Genomic DNA, 15320 nt, shown 5'->3' on the forward strand with positions numbered 1-15320 from the left:
CTGTGGTAAGTACAGGAGCTGGAAAACAAGCACAGTTTGAGAAGTCTTTCACTTACCACAGATTGTGAGTTCTCAGAATTCCCTGTTGCTGCTTTTTTATAGTGGATGGATCAGCCTTCATGGGAGAATCCTCATTTCTTTGAAAATGTTTAGCTGGAGCAGAACTGTTTTTCTTTCTTTGCTGTTAAAAGATTTTTCTCCTCATCCATAGCATGGAAAAGATCTCCTTCCCCTCCTTAAACTCTTTTGCTCTTAGTTTTTTCCCCATGATTGAATTTACTTGTTAAAAATCTGTGTCTGTGCTCTCAAGGAATTTACATTTTCATTAGGGATACATGATGTATATGTCAGGAAACAGCCACATTGCCACATTGGTCTCAGTGAAATTGCTGCCTTTGTATGTTTTTCTCTCCCTTTAGTGTTCTTTATCCAGTACATTTTTAATATAAACTGATACTGCTCTGTCATCCTCTACTCCAGGAATATTTACTCTGGGAATGTCATGGGTACAGTTAAGGCTTTGTATTACTCCAACACTTCTGAAAAAAAAAAACTTTATATTTATGCACATACACACTCCATCATCTTATAAGAAGTAGAACAGAAGTCAGTGGCAGTTTTCTACCTGGCATGAAAATGGGGATCACACCATTCTTTATCCTGACCTGCTTCAAGCACTGTGATGCTTTGATTAAGTAAGAGATTATCTCTTCTTTTATTGTTGTCAGCTGGTATCTGACGCAAATAGCCATCTCTCCTGTATCTCATTTTGTCCTTAACTTCACCTCCTGGGCTGTATTTTTCCATTTTGCATAACTGCCAATGTCTGAACTTTAAAATGAGTTTAAATCATCCTTACCAGAGTTCCAGATCTCAGTTGCATTCTATTTTCTGCTGACTTAACTGAAGACAGGCTATCATACGTAGTATCTGTTAATCAAGAATAGAAAAAAGCCATTTGTCTTAGACATGCACGCGTGCATGCTAAGTCGCTTCAGTCATATCCAAATCTTTGCGACCCCATGGACTGTAGCTGACCAGGTTCCTCTGTCCATGGGATTCTCCAGGCAAGAATACAGGACGGATTGCCGTGCCATCCTCCAGGTGATGTTCCCGACCCAGGGATTGAACCTTTGACTCCTGCTTTGCAGGCATTTCTTTACCGTTGAGTCACCGGGGAAGCCCTGTCTTAGACATCAGATCAGATGACATAGGTCCTCTCTAAAAGCTAACCATAATATCTGTGTAGGTTGTGATAGTTTAGTAATAGGGAATTTTTCCCTTTATGTGACCTAAAAGTTTTCCACATAGGAAAGGAAATTATCATATAGTTTCATAAGCAAGGAAACTTTCCCTAGATCCCATCATGGATATAACTGAATTTTCAGTTGTTTATCTGGAAAAAGTTCATCACTCAGTAAAGTTTATGAGTCTTTGGATCTGAAAGTTTATGGACTCTTTGCCAGAAAATTCTCAGGAGGCATTTCGATGGGCACTCAGCTCTTTAGAGGTGGTGGATTTGCTGTAGATAATCTCTCAGAATCCCATCTTGCTTTATGATTCTTTGATAAATATCTCTATAATTGAGATTAAAAAAAAAAAAGAGTACCAGCAACCTCCAAAAACCTGGGAGGAGCAGAGAGCCATTTTCCATCGGTAGTTTTCAGAATTTTAGAAGGAAGGCATTGGATAAACATAAGGCATTTTTTGTTATTACTGTTACCATTACTTGTTGTCATTTATGGAGCACCTGTCTCACTAATGCAATTGCTTACAGGAGCTGCAATTTTATTCCTGATGGCCACTTTTTGTCATTATGTAATCAGTGGTAAATCACATACCATCTAAATGTTGTGGTTGGATTTCTTGTTTCTTTGAAACTCCAGCCTTAGAATACTGTTTCTGTCCCATTTGTCAATGAGCCACTAATGGAAATTTTTTAGGAACATATGGTGCTGGGTGCGCAGGAGAAGAAAACATATTAAAAACCAAGGAAACTCCAACTGATTACCCCATCACAGTTCTTATTACCTCAGAAAACTATTAAAAGAACATTAATAAGTTTTCCATGCCTGGCTTCATTTTTATAACCAATTGCTAAATTGCCTTTTTATTTACTTCCAAATTTGCAAACATAATTTCCAAACCTATGCTTTTATTTACTAATGCACAGCTCATTGTATATCAGTATATGTGTGTTTTTCGGGTAAATTACCATTTTTTCCTTATTCAAAAACTTTGAGTCTTATTCTGCAAGATTCCTGCTAACAGTTTTCAGTTTGCATGTCATGGGATGATATATTGACCTGATGGACTTGTGCAGTTTCACTTGCAAAACTAATAGCTTCTTCTGATAAAGTAGAGAAAGGCTTTGCTGCAGAAATCAGTTTGTTTATTCTTTATTTACTTCTTGTCAAAAAACTTAAAAAAATATTGATTAGAAATTTGGAATCCCTTGAAGTGTGTGGTTTTACATAATGAATCAAAGCACTACTCTCTAGCTATTACCCTTTCTCTGACATTGAAGTGAAATGTTATTTGCTTAGTTGTGTCTCTGACTCCTTGCGACCGCAGGCTGTAGGCTGGGGTCGCAAAGAGTCCTCTGTCAGGCTCCTCTGTCCATGGGATTCTCTGGGCGAGAATAGTAGAGTGGGTTCCCATTCTCTTCTCCAAGGGATCTTCCTGACTCGGGTATCCAATCCAGGTCTCCTGCATTGCAGGCAGACTCTTTACCATCTGACCTACAGAGTATGTGCTTTTTCTGACATTACTAACATTTATATTTTTAATTCCAATAACATAAAAATTTTCCCATTGTAAAGATAAAAATAAGGAAAATCATGGTTCATCTTTTAGATATTTATATCTACAAGAAATAATTAGCCCCGATTAAGCTGATTATAGTCTGGTTTTTTTTTTTTTTCCTCTTTGGAAATTATTCTCCCTGTTTTTTCAAACAATTGAGAATTTGTGCACTACACAGAAAGCATAAGTTAGATGTGCCGTTTCTAAGAATCTGTGCCCAAATGGCACTTGCATTAATTTTCCATGTCTGAAAGACCATCACTGTTACCTGCTTCATTTTGGGACACTACTGGTTAGCATCTCTGTAGTTACTTTGAAAGCTGTTGGCCATAAACACTTGAGAATAATGATGTATGTGTGCGTGCATGCTAAGTCACTTTCGTTGTGTCTGACTGTTTGTGACCCCATGGACTGTAGCCCGCCAGGCTTCTCTGTCCATGGGATTCTCCAGGCCAGAATACTGGAGTGGGTAGTCTTTCCCTTCTCCAGGGGATCATCCCGACCCAGGGATCGATCCCAGGTGTCCTGCATTGCAGGTGGATTCTTTACCAGCTGAGCCACGAGGGAAGCCCAAATAATGATGCATGCTGCTGCTGCTGCTGCTGAGTTGCTTCAGTCATGTCCGAATCTGTGCGACCCCATAGACGGCAGCCCACCAGGCAGTGATGCATAATGCCCCATAAATAGTTGTGTTGATATTTTTAAATTATTGTTTTTTTAAAACTAAGGATCATCCACCCAAGTGTATTTGTGTGTGTGTGTGTTTTAAAATATTTATTTGTTTGAGGCTGAATCAGGTCTTAGTTGTAGCATGTGGAATGCTGCATTGTGGTGAACGGGCTCAGTAGTTGTGGTGCTTGGGCTTAGTTGCCCTGCAGCATCTAGTATCTTTTTTCTCAGACCAAGGATTGAACCTGTGTCCCTGCGTTGGAAGGCGATTGTTAACCCCTGGACCACCAGGGAAGTCCCAGTATATTTGTATTTTAAAGAATCATTCTTTTATGTGTTCTTGGCCCTTTACTTGGTGGGTGCTTCAGCAGTCTGATACAGTAAAAAATTCTCAGCAGTGTGGAAAGTAATTTTGAGGAAAGAAATTTTGTCCAGGCCTTATATCTGCATCATGTGAGTGAAGGGTTACCAGTGAGGAAGACTGGGCTCAGGGTTCTCTTGTGGGTGGTCATGTACTTCTTAGTCCAAAGCATTAAACTCTCATATCAGTCTGTCTCTGCCTTTAGTACACAGTCTAAGTGTCTTTTGTAAGTGTTTTGGGGGAGAGGAGCTCAAAACAACAAACATTTATTACCTCACTGTTGCTATGAGTTAGGAATTAAGGAGTCACTTATGTTGATGGTTCTGGCTCTTGATTCCTCATGACATTATAATTAAGATGCTGGTCAAGACAGTTGTCATTTAAGATTTAAACTGTGGCTGGAGAGTATGGCTGCCAGCTGGAGACCTCAGTTATAAACTTATTTTTAAAAGTACTTTGAGATAATATGTTGCTTGGAGACATGTATTTATATTTTTCCTTTCTAGTATTGAGCCATAACTGACATATAATACTGTAAGTTTAAGGTGTATCGCCTGTTGGTCTGATATGTTAATGTCTTTCAGTATGATTACCAACATAGTATTAGCTTACACCTCTATCACGTCACATAATCATCATTTCTTTTTTGTAGTGGGGACAATTAAAAATCTGGTCTCTCAGTCATTTTCAAGTTTATAATGCACTGTTGTTGAGTATCACTATGCTGTGCATTAGATCTGGGTGCTTGGTGGTCTAGTCCCTAAGTCGTGCCCGACTCTTATGACCCCATGGACTGTAGCCCGCCAGGCTCCCCTGTCCATGGGAATTCTCCAGGCAAGAATACTGGAGTGGGTTGCCATTTCCTTCTCCAGGGATCTTCCCGACCCAGGAATCGAACCCAGATCTCCTGCATTGTAGGCACATTCTTTACTGACTGAGCTACGAGGGAAGCCCCATAGCTTCCCTGGGACTTATGGATAAATAAATCTGGGACTTATTATTTGCTAGATCCTTGCACTGCATCTCTCCACATTCTCCACCCCCAGCCTCTGGTAACCACCATTCTACTCCATGTTTTTACCAATTTGGCCTTGTAAGATTCTATGTTCTGTGTGACTCATCTCACTTAGCATGGATCTATTCACGTTGTTGCAGATGGCAGGATTTCCTCCTTTCTCACGACTGCATAATACTCCACTGTGTATGTGTGTGTTTATGTATATGTGTACACACATATGTACACACACACACACCCCTCACGTCTTCTTTATCCATTAATCTTTTTTTATTTGTTAATCTGTTGAGGGATGCTTAGATTGTCGCCCTGTCTTGGGTATGGTGAGCAATGCTGCAGTGAACATGGGAGCAGTTTATCTCCTTGCCATCCTGTTTTTTTTTTGTTTTGTTTTTCATCCTGTTGTTATTTTCTACACATGTATACCCAGAAGAGGAATCGTTGGATCATATGGTATTTCTATTTTTAATTTTTTGAGGAGTCTCCATTCGGCTTTCTAGATAGTGGCTGCAGAAATTTACATTCCTGCCAACAGTGCACAAGGGTTCCCTTTTCTTCCTATCCTCAGCAACACTTGCTGTTGTTATTTTTTTTATTTTAGGGTAGCCAGAGAATGCCCATGTAAAAGTGTCCACAAAATGATTTGAAATGGTTTGAAGCTTATTTAATGAATGCCATTAAATTTTGTCTGATTATCAATACCAGCTTTTTTTTTTTTCTTGTCTGTATCCAGAAAAATTTGAAATTTTTGTTGTTGTTGTTGTTTATGGATTCAGAATTAAAATTTAGAGATTAAAAATAATATTTGTGTTTAAAATAGAAATATGTCAATTGAGAGCAGTAAAGTGATCAAAGTTATAAAAAGAAGCTTTTCCTTCTTTTTAGTTAGACCACAGACATAACAGCTTGAGTGTTTTGGGAAACTTGAGCTTTTTAGATTTGTCCTTCAGCTCTTGGTTGGCTTTGCAGTCTATGTTTTTGATATTTAGTTGCCTTTGGTAATGACTTAAGAAGGCAATCAGATTTTTTGTAACTCTTCCAAAATCCACTTTGTATGTAAATTGTATATCTGACATAATCTCAGTGGCCTAAGATTTTTCCCTAAAGTGGATTTTTATGTTTCTATTTAGTTTATTATTTCCATTTAATTCAGTATTTTGTGGGGAATCTCAGTAGATTATGGTGAATATCCAGATAGAATTTAATTAATTCTATTGACTCCATCCAAGCTGCTGTTTCGTTGCTGTTCCCTGATATCCCTTTTCAGAGGAGTATTTTTTATAACTTTCAGTATCTACTGCTTACACTTATGTGGGCACGTTCCTTTCTTCATTTTATGTGATTTCTTCATTCCCATTTTTGCTTGAGTTGCTCACTTGAGCAGCTTCACCTATCCTTTATACAATAAGCTTTCCTATATTTAATAACTATTATTAGATTATCCTTATGCTGTCTTTTCTTCAGCCACAATAATCTCACTTCCTTTAAGCTTTATTTCTATACTCCTTTTATCCAGGCTTTAATGATTTTAGTGGCTTCTTCTAGATCTTCTTTAGAAAAGAGTAGGATGAGATTATAAAATGAATCTCCTGCTAGAAGTGTGCTTATCGTTTATCCTCTGTATCAAATTCTTGAGACCCTCAAACTGAAGCCTGTATGGGAACATTTATTATTTGTTCAAATATGGCCATAAAAATCGACTTTGCAATCATATTGAGTCATCTTGACAGTGCTGTGAATGACAGAAACTAATCTTATCTGCTGGCTAGCATTTTTAAAATGATAAATGGACCCTCAGTCTTTAGTTAGCCTATAAATGAAATTAGGTTTATCTTATTTCTCCAAGAAATAGCATTACTTAGAAAATTTTGAATTATACCTTTCTGAACAAAGTTAAATAGTAAAGGCTAGGGGCTACAGTTTGATTATTATTATACACATAATTTTCTTGCTTGGATTTTAGCATCCAAATAACAGTGCTCTGGGAATATGAAAGTGTTAAGAACTCAGCACATATTTCCTGAAGAGAACAAAAGAGTCCTCATCATCTATGCCTGCAGCCATGCTTAAAAATTATACCCAGATAGACTGAAAAATACATGCTTAAAATAAATTTTTACCAGATATTTGTGCTTTGATTTTTTTTTTTTTTAGCTCTAAAATAAATTTTAAAATCTTGATAATCACACAGCATGTCTGGGACTACTAATGTTTTCATTGTTTTATCTGCCTTCTGTCTAGTCTCCTAATCATTTAGAGATCAAGTTAAATTGAAATCTAGTACAATTCCTGCTGGTAAAGTGATTTTTATAGTAATTTCTGCCATTCATTTGTTTTCCTGGTAGGACACTGATTTACTTTATTTTTTTTATGTGGTTCAGATATCTGTTTTGAAACTGTCTTTTCTTTGTCCATTAGGATCAAGGACTTTAGAACCCATTTTATCAACCCCTTTAACAAATTAAATTAGGTCACCTCACAGTGTCTAATTCCTTTTTCTTCTACATTTTAGCTGAATGTAGCTGAAAATTTTTTTTTCCCCCTTTTCTTCTGTTCTTGATTTCCAAGACCATGCTAAATAAGTTTGTTAGATGGTATTTTGTCAAATGTGAGGTTTAACCAAATCAAGGGAATTAAAGAAGTCACCTTTTATGTTCTGTTTCTAAAGCAACAGGATATTGATGTGCTGGGTTGATTGGCTGCGGGAAAGACCTTGTTATCTTCCATTTGTAGATTTCCTTCCTTCTTTCTCCTGGTCAGCATGTTTCAGGGTTTTGTATCTCATACATCAAATAAGATAAGATTTGAATGAGTAGGAGGATAACTCTTTACCTTTTGTCCTGATTATTATTATTATTTCTTTTTAAATTCTCCTTTAGTTTGCACTTTTAAAAGTCAGGGGATCTGTATATATGCTTGATGTTTGAAAAGTTGCCAGGGAGACAAAAGCCTAGTTAAAGAATTTGGTTTTCAACTATGTTACAGTTATTTCTCTGCCAGATACACAGAAATGAGAGATTTACCCCCTTTTACACTTTAGGTCAGGACTCCTGCTTTATGGAGAAAGCAGTATAGTAATGCCTCATTTGTTAACATCATTAAGAAATGAAATATCTCTCAAAAGTTAATTTTCCAGACAACTAAATTCTCCCTCTGGGAATCAGATTGGTGTTCAGTGGACATGTAGTTAAATTCAAGTAAGAATCTGAGCTCCTCCAGTGTCTAGATGTTCAGCTAGTGGTTGAACTTCTCTGAGCCTCAGTTTCCTCTCTTCTAAAGATGAAGTTGTAGTAATACCCACTTCAGTGGGTTATTCTGAACATTAAATGTGTGTAAATTGGATAGCACTGGATACCAAGTAGCCATTTAATTCATATCAGGTTCTTTCATTTTTCCTTTTAAAGATGATAACTTGATGTACCTTCCCTTTCTCTTTTTTCTTCAGATTCTCATGGTTGTAGAATCATATAGATTTTACATTCAAGTAATTTTTTTTTAATCTTCCTTTCCATATTTGCTGTAGGTTCCCCAGATGAGATGTTTTTCATCACTGCCTTGAACTATTTTCAGTAAACATCGAAGGGTCTTGAAAGTCATCTAGTTTCACTGCTCTTCTAAGACTTGTTCTCTCTGCAGTATTTCTTCAAGTTTTCCAGTCTGTCTCTATTGCTTACACATGCTGGTCCTGCTTTGACCCAGTCTAGCCTCAGAGAGTGTCTGACCCCAGTCTCTCATTGCAGGCCTTGTGGTCCATGAGGGCAGCCCTCGTGTTCCTAGCTGTCCTCTTCTTTTTCAGGTGAAAGCCCTCAGTTTCCAGTCTATATTTGTGTTTCCAGTACCCTTGGCTTCTTTTTGATATTCTTGCCTATTTCTGTTGGCTCAGATCTCTCTTAAAAAAGGAACTTTTTTCCAGATAAGATTTTCCCTATCCAGAGGAGAATTGGATGATGTACTTTTCTTATTCTTGATACTGTATATCTGCTAATTTAATCTAATATTACTCTAGACATATTTTAGAGCTGGTTACTCTGTTGATTCATATTGACTTTTAAGTGTTCTTCATTGGTGCTATTTTAAAGCTAAATTTGTCCACTTTGTTTTTTATTAGGATCATATTTGCCAAATAAGCTTTCCAAAGGCAGGCCCCTTGTCTCTCTGGTATCTGGTAACGGTGACCCCAGGATCATACAGGATTACAGACCCATAATAGGTGCTCCCTAAAAACGATGACATCAGATTCTCATAGGAGTGAGAACCTTGCAGTGAACTGTGTGCACGGGAGGGATGGAGGTTATACAGTCCTTATGACAATCATCCTGGAAGCATCCTCCCTCCCTCCTCCATCCTCTGTGGAAAAATTGTCTTCCATGAGACTAGTCCCTGGTGCCAAAAAGTTTGGGGATTGCTGCTGTAAAGATCTTTTGTAGATAGGATTAAAGCCCATAATCAGGTGACTTGGTATGGGAAATTATCCTGGGTAACCTGGATGGCCTGATTCTGCTAGCAAAAGGACTGAAAGCAGAGCTGTAAGCTTCCCAGAAGAAGAAATTCTGTGACAGCTTCACCTCCTGTCTGAGGGTTAGTGCCTGCCCTGTGGATTTAAGACTTCCCTTGCTAATGCCCAGACCATCTTACCTGCCTGCTGAGAAACCTGTGTGCAGGTCAAGAAGCAGCAGTTAGAATGGGGCATGGAACAAGGGATTGGTCTACAAACTGGGAAAGGAGTACGTCAAGGCTGTCTGTTGTCTCTGCTTATTTAACTTACATGCAGAGTACATTGTGCAAAATGCGAGACTGGATGAAGCAAAGCTGGAATCAGGGTTGCCAGGAAAAATAGCAATAACCTCAGATAGGCAGATGATACCACCCTTATGGGAGAAAGCGAAGAGGAACTAAAGACCCCCTTGATGAAGGTGAAAGAGGAAAGTGAAAAAACAGGCTTAAAACTCAACGAATTCAAAAAGCTAAGATGATGGCACCCGGCCCCATCACTTCATGGCAAATAGATGGGGAAACAATGGAAACAGTGGCTGACTTTATTTTCTTGGGCTCCAAAATCACTGCAGATGGTGACTGTAGACATGAAATTAAAAGATGCTTGCTCCTTGGAAGGAAAGCTATGACCAACCTAGACAGCATATTAAAAAGCAGAGACATTACTGACAAAAGTCTGTCTAGTCAAAGCTATGGTTTTTCCAGTAGTCATGTATGGATGTGAGAGTTGGATCGTAAAAAGAGTTGAGACCCGAATAATTGATGCTTTTGAACTGTGGTGTTGGGGAAAACTCTTGAGACTCCCTTGGACATCAAGGAGATCAAGCCAGTTCATCCTAAAGGAAATCAGTCCTGAATATTCATTGGAAGGACTGATGCTGAAGCTCCAATACTTTGGCCACATGATGCAAAGAACTGACTCCTTGGAAAAGACCCTTATGCTGGGAAAGATTGAAGACGGGAGGAGAAGGGGATGACAGAGGATGAGATGGTTGGATGGCATCACCAACTCAATGAGCATGAGTTGAGCAAGCTCTGAGAGATGGTGAAGGATAGGAAAGCCTGGTATGCTGCAGTCCATGAGGTTGCAAAGAGTTGGACATGACTGAGCGGCTGAACAGCGACAACAGCAGTTGTTTCCCAATTCCTTGTTATCTCTTCATCTGTATCTCCTACTAGTTCTTTCTCTAGTTAAACCATGACCCATACATTACCCTGTTCACAGAGGCGGTTCCTGATTATTTTATAATGAATAGTGTGATGCAAAGCATGGATCCTAACTCATCAGTCTATTCCTAAGTTATAGGTTATAAAAGACTTTAGCTGTGTGAGAAATGCCTCTGTTTGGCAGACTTTTCATCTCGTAATTTTCTGGTCTAGAGCATATAGGGAGATAATGTTTCTATAATTTTAGTTGTTTTGAAATTGCTCTGTTTACTCTTTTGGAAGGAGAAAAGCAACTGCTGTGCTTTTTGATTTACCGTATTCAGTCGTTCAGTGTCGACTATGTGAGCACAAGGTTTAAATGTGAATGTTCTGGAGCACCAGTGCAGAGAGCTGATACGGGGGAGTGTCAGTTATTCTGAGACTGCATTCCAGGATTCTGTCACATGCTGATATAGTGCCAAAGCATATGGAATCTCCATATGGCGTTTCTTTGGGGCTTTTTACCACCTGTAATCTAGCTGATTTTCATTCACTTAAATTTGTCCAAGAGGTAAGCAAACTAAATATGGAAATGGAAATAATATGCCAGTGTTAAAATGCTGAAGTTTGGGATGAGTTACTGTTATTATACTAATTACCAAGGGGAGAAAAATCATTAAAGGAGTGCATTAGTACGACAGCAGCAGTGTTTCTATCACCTCATTAACAGCGGGAAGCAGCGTATCCATTTCTGACTTGTGGAGTGGAGAGGGAAATTAATTTTTTTATTTTATCGAGTCTTCATTTGAAGATAGAGTTAGATCATTTGGGGCATCTTTAAAAGTAATAATGAATTTAAATATGTCTTCATGGTTCAGGAATAATGGTATTGTGAATGGCATTGATTTGGCGTTTTGATTGTGTTATAAAAAGTAATAAAAACTGGTTGCATTCTGACTGCATGGTATTGCAGTTGTTTTGTATCATTAAGAATCTTTGATTTCAGAAATGAAAAAGAAAAAAAAAAAAACAAGGTTGCATTGGACCATGATTTTCAGACCTCATAAAGATGCTTCTCTGAGCTCCAGACAGAGTTATTGGTTTATGTGTCAGCTAGCATTGTTTTACCTTGCATCTTAAATGTTTTAGCTTCTCTTCAAAGCGGCTGCTTTAATAGACACGGCAAAAGTCATCAAAGATGTCTTGGTGCTACTGTTATTATGTAAAACCAAAAGGTCCTTCTTGTTTACAGGCTAGTGAACATTGACAACTTTTAACCAGAGGTATTTTATTTTACCCCCATGTTAGGGAAATTGAGGGATAATTATTGATATTTGAAATTATTTCAAAAGCCAGATACCGTAGGCATTGCCTCCTTTCCACCACAGCCAACTTCTAGGAACACGTAGCAGATCAGACAGTTACTGTAGGTTTCCTTTGCTAAAACTCGGTGGTGACTTGGAATGGGGGAGGCAAGAAGGAGATTTCTCCCAATTGGTGATCATACACATCTAATCAACATAGCCAGCCCCGTCAGCCTCCACCATATTCATAGCCCCTGGCAGTGTCTGGGGCAAAGTACTAAACATCATCTTTTCTTGAAAGTAAAAATTCAAGTTTTTCATATTTATATGCTTCTGAAAGCAGGGCACGTCTTAGCATTAATGTTATGTTTACCCATCTTTTCAAGCATTTTTATTAAATATTTGAACACAGTGTGTTTGAGCTATCAAAGGAAGGAGCACAGTTTACCCTTCTTTATCTCTGATCTCTTTGCATGTTGCATATTTGAAGGGTATCAGATTAACACACACAGAGCTCTAATATAAAAGCCTTGCCATTGACCAGCGGATCAGTACCATTGGGCAAGTTGCAGTTTATCTCAGGCACTGATTCTTTACTGATAAAATAGGGGCAGCATTTTATATCCTACTTAATCTACAGAATTATTGTGAGAATCAAATAAGTAATTCTATTTTACGCTTAAAATAAATACTCTGTGCATAAAGTATTTTATGCAGTGTGATATTCATGTAAAAGATTCTATTACAATGTGTCTGTAATTTATTTTTTTTTTCCTTTCCATTGCCTCAGATAACTCAAGTCTTTTCCTTCCTCATGTTTGGATTATGTTTCATTTGCTACTAAATAAATTTCCCATCTCTGGCTTTTTTAGGCTGTGTAGAGTAGTCCTGAAATGTGATTCCAAATGTGCTACTTTCCTTTTCAAGACTTCTTCATGGTGCCACTTGTCTACTCTGCCAGCTGTTATTTTTCTCCTTATCCCTCTTCCTCCCATTCCATTCCCTCAACTACTCGCGATGCTTTAAATTCTCTACTTGCCACCTGTATGCCTTCGAATGTGCTGTTACTTCTACCCAGAGTCCTTGATCTGTCTTTGTTCATCTCAGGTACGAATTTCTACCTTTATTTGTTTCCCGTACTTTACCAGACCTGATTTTTCTTTACTAGAGATGGCATAGACAATGGGAACCAGGAATAAGAGTTGAGAGGCATTATGACCCAATTTGACTTTCTGTTGTTCCCAACACAGTGAGACGTGATCTCAGGTTTTATTCTGCTGTTGGAAAATTAAGTTGTGATAGGTTTTTATCTGTCGTGTAGCATGTCACCCACCACTGTCTTCTGTCCCTACCCACATCTCTTCTGTGGTACTTATATTTTCCTTTACTTATTAAGTAGATTGATGATACATAGATCTATAATTATTCCCTTTTTATATAATATAATATACATTTTATATACATCTTATAATGTAAATTCTTAGAAAGCATGCTGCTTAGAAGAATACAGCAGTGAGCTGTGTTGAAAGTAAAAATTCACTTGGTATATTGAAAAATTTCACAGTTCATCTGCTATTTAGATTTTTATACATCAGCCTTTTTAAAGAAATACTGATACTTTATCCCATGTTAAGTCGTAATGTCTATAGGAATGCAGCCCTGGCCAATTCCTGAAAGTTGTAAAATGCTCATAGGCCACACTACCTTAGGTTGCTCAAGTTTTAAGTTTTAGTTCTCAGTCATTTAATACTGTGCTCTAGAAGTCTTCTTTGCTGGTATGATTTGAGTAACAAGAATCGTGGAAAATAGGTTTACATTCTAACTTTCTAAGCTCTCTACATCAAAAATAGATTTGTTATCATCTTTGTCAATTTCAAAATAAAGCTCTGGATCTCTGGTAGAGAATTTCATTGCTTCTGTCCTCTCTCCTTTATTCAGTGCTAGGCCAGATTTACATGGGCCTGCGTAATCTGTGCTTCAAAACATGCCCCAAACCGACTTAGCCCCCGCCACCCCCAGCCAAACTACCGTGAAGCAGAATTCCAATCACAGGGTGCATTTCAGGTTTTAGGTTTTGTGGCCATTGTCATTTCCTTTTCATTGCTATACCTGGACATGCTCTTTCCCTGGGCCTGCCTGCCATGCTACAGGTGAGCATCCTGCATGTCACTTTTTACCAGGAGAGCCTCACCTGGTCTCTGAAGAGTTTAGTGTCTCCTCTTTCCTGTTCCATTAGCTCTTTATATATTAGCAGCCATCATATTGTATGCATGTGTTTATCTGTTTCTTTTATATATCAGCAATCATCACATTGTATTGCATGTGTTTATTTATCTGTTTCTTTCCACAAGTCAACTGTGAGACCCTAATGGGCAGGGCCTAATTTACTAATTTTTAAAACCCTGTGCCTTGCAACCTACACGCAGTAATAAGATTCCTACTGTTTTAATTCCCCGTAGGCACAGCACTGTGTCATGAAACGTAGTGAAACCTCCAAGACTGATATGGATGAAAAAATGTTTGGGAAAGCAGTGGATTAGAAGTTATTGGAAAAACTGAATCTAGCCTCTAATGCCCCTTGGGTGTGGATTAATTCCTATAACATACAATGATCTGGGGCAAGTTATTTATCTAAATAACAGTGAACAAATATTTATTGAGTCCCTATCAGCCTAAGGGACTCTATTAGATGTGGTTATTCTGTGTATAGATTAAGGTGTATAAATAGATTGTCAAACTAGCAGTCATTAAAATGCCTTTTTTCTTTGCTGGTCACTGAGTTTGTGGCGGTTAAGAAGATGCTAGTACTGGGGTAGCCAGAAAATGCATTCATAAGAGCTTATAGAGAAATGTTAACAAATAAGTGGAAGTCGCTTGGTCCTGTCTGACTCTCTGCAGCTCCATGGACTGTATAGTCCATGGAATTCTCCAGGCCAGAATACTGGAGTGGGTAACCGTTCCCTTCTCCAGGGTATCTTCTCAACCCAGGGATCGAACCCAGGTCTTCCACATTGCAGGTGGATTCTTTACCAGCTGAGCCACAAGGGGAGCCCAACCCAATACATTAGCTCTGTGTTAATAACTATTTTCGCAGGTCAGACATTTCAAGTCTTATCTTCACAACCTGTAACTTTATTCTTTTAAAGCTGCGTTTATTTCTTTACAATAGTAATATTTTTGAGTAATACCTATGTTCCCCTGTTTTTAATTTTTTTCTTTTTAGTAAATTCAAAGACATTAAACTTGCCCCTCTGAGAACCTAGGTTTATATTGAGAAGCCTTAGGGTGTCTTGAGATATATACAAAGAGAAAGCACACAGGCTTTTGAATCAAAGGGCCTGGGTTTAAACTTTGGCTGTGCTACTTCAGCCGCATGATTTGAAATGAATTTACCTCAGCATCTCTGCCATTTTGTCATCTACAAAATACAGTTGGGTTATCTACGTCATAGGTGGATAGGGCTTCCCTCATAGCTCAGTTGATAAAGAATCCTCTGCAAGGCAGGAGACCCCAGTTTGATTCCTGG

General features: G+C 38.2%; 1 protein-coding gene across 6 annotated transcripts in view; it reads left to right on the forward strand.

Annotated features, from left to right (window-relative positions):
• EXOC4 (exocyst complex component 4) overlaps window positions 1-15320 on the forward strand; it is an 806015-nt gene that overhangs the window by 283566 nt on the left and 507129 nt on the right. The window contains exon 10 of one of the 6 annotated variants that reach the window (XR_009494158.1): window positions 1-15320. This exon is cut by the window's left edge and continues 50860 nt beyond it; it is cut by the window's right edge and continues 15980 nt beyond it. The exons of the other annotated variants lie outside the window; for them this stretch is intronic. The gene's annotated coding sequence lies outside the window, so the exon portion shown is untranslated. 6 annotated transcript variants of the gene reach the window in all.

This window comes from Bos taurus, chromosome 4 (genome assembly GCF_002263795.3).
Source record: "Bos taurus isolate L1 Dominette 01449 registration number 42190680 breed Hereford chromosome 4, ARS-UCD2.0, whole genome shotgun sequence".
NCBI classification, from domain to species: Eukaryota; Metazoa; Chordata; class Mammalia; order Artiodactyla; family Bovidae; genus Bos; species Bos taurus.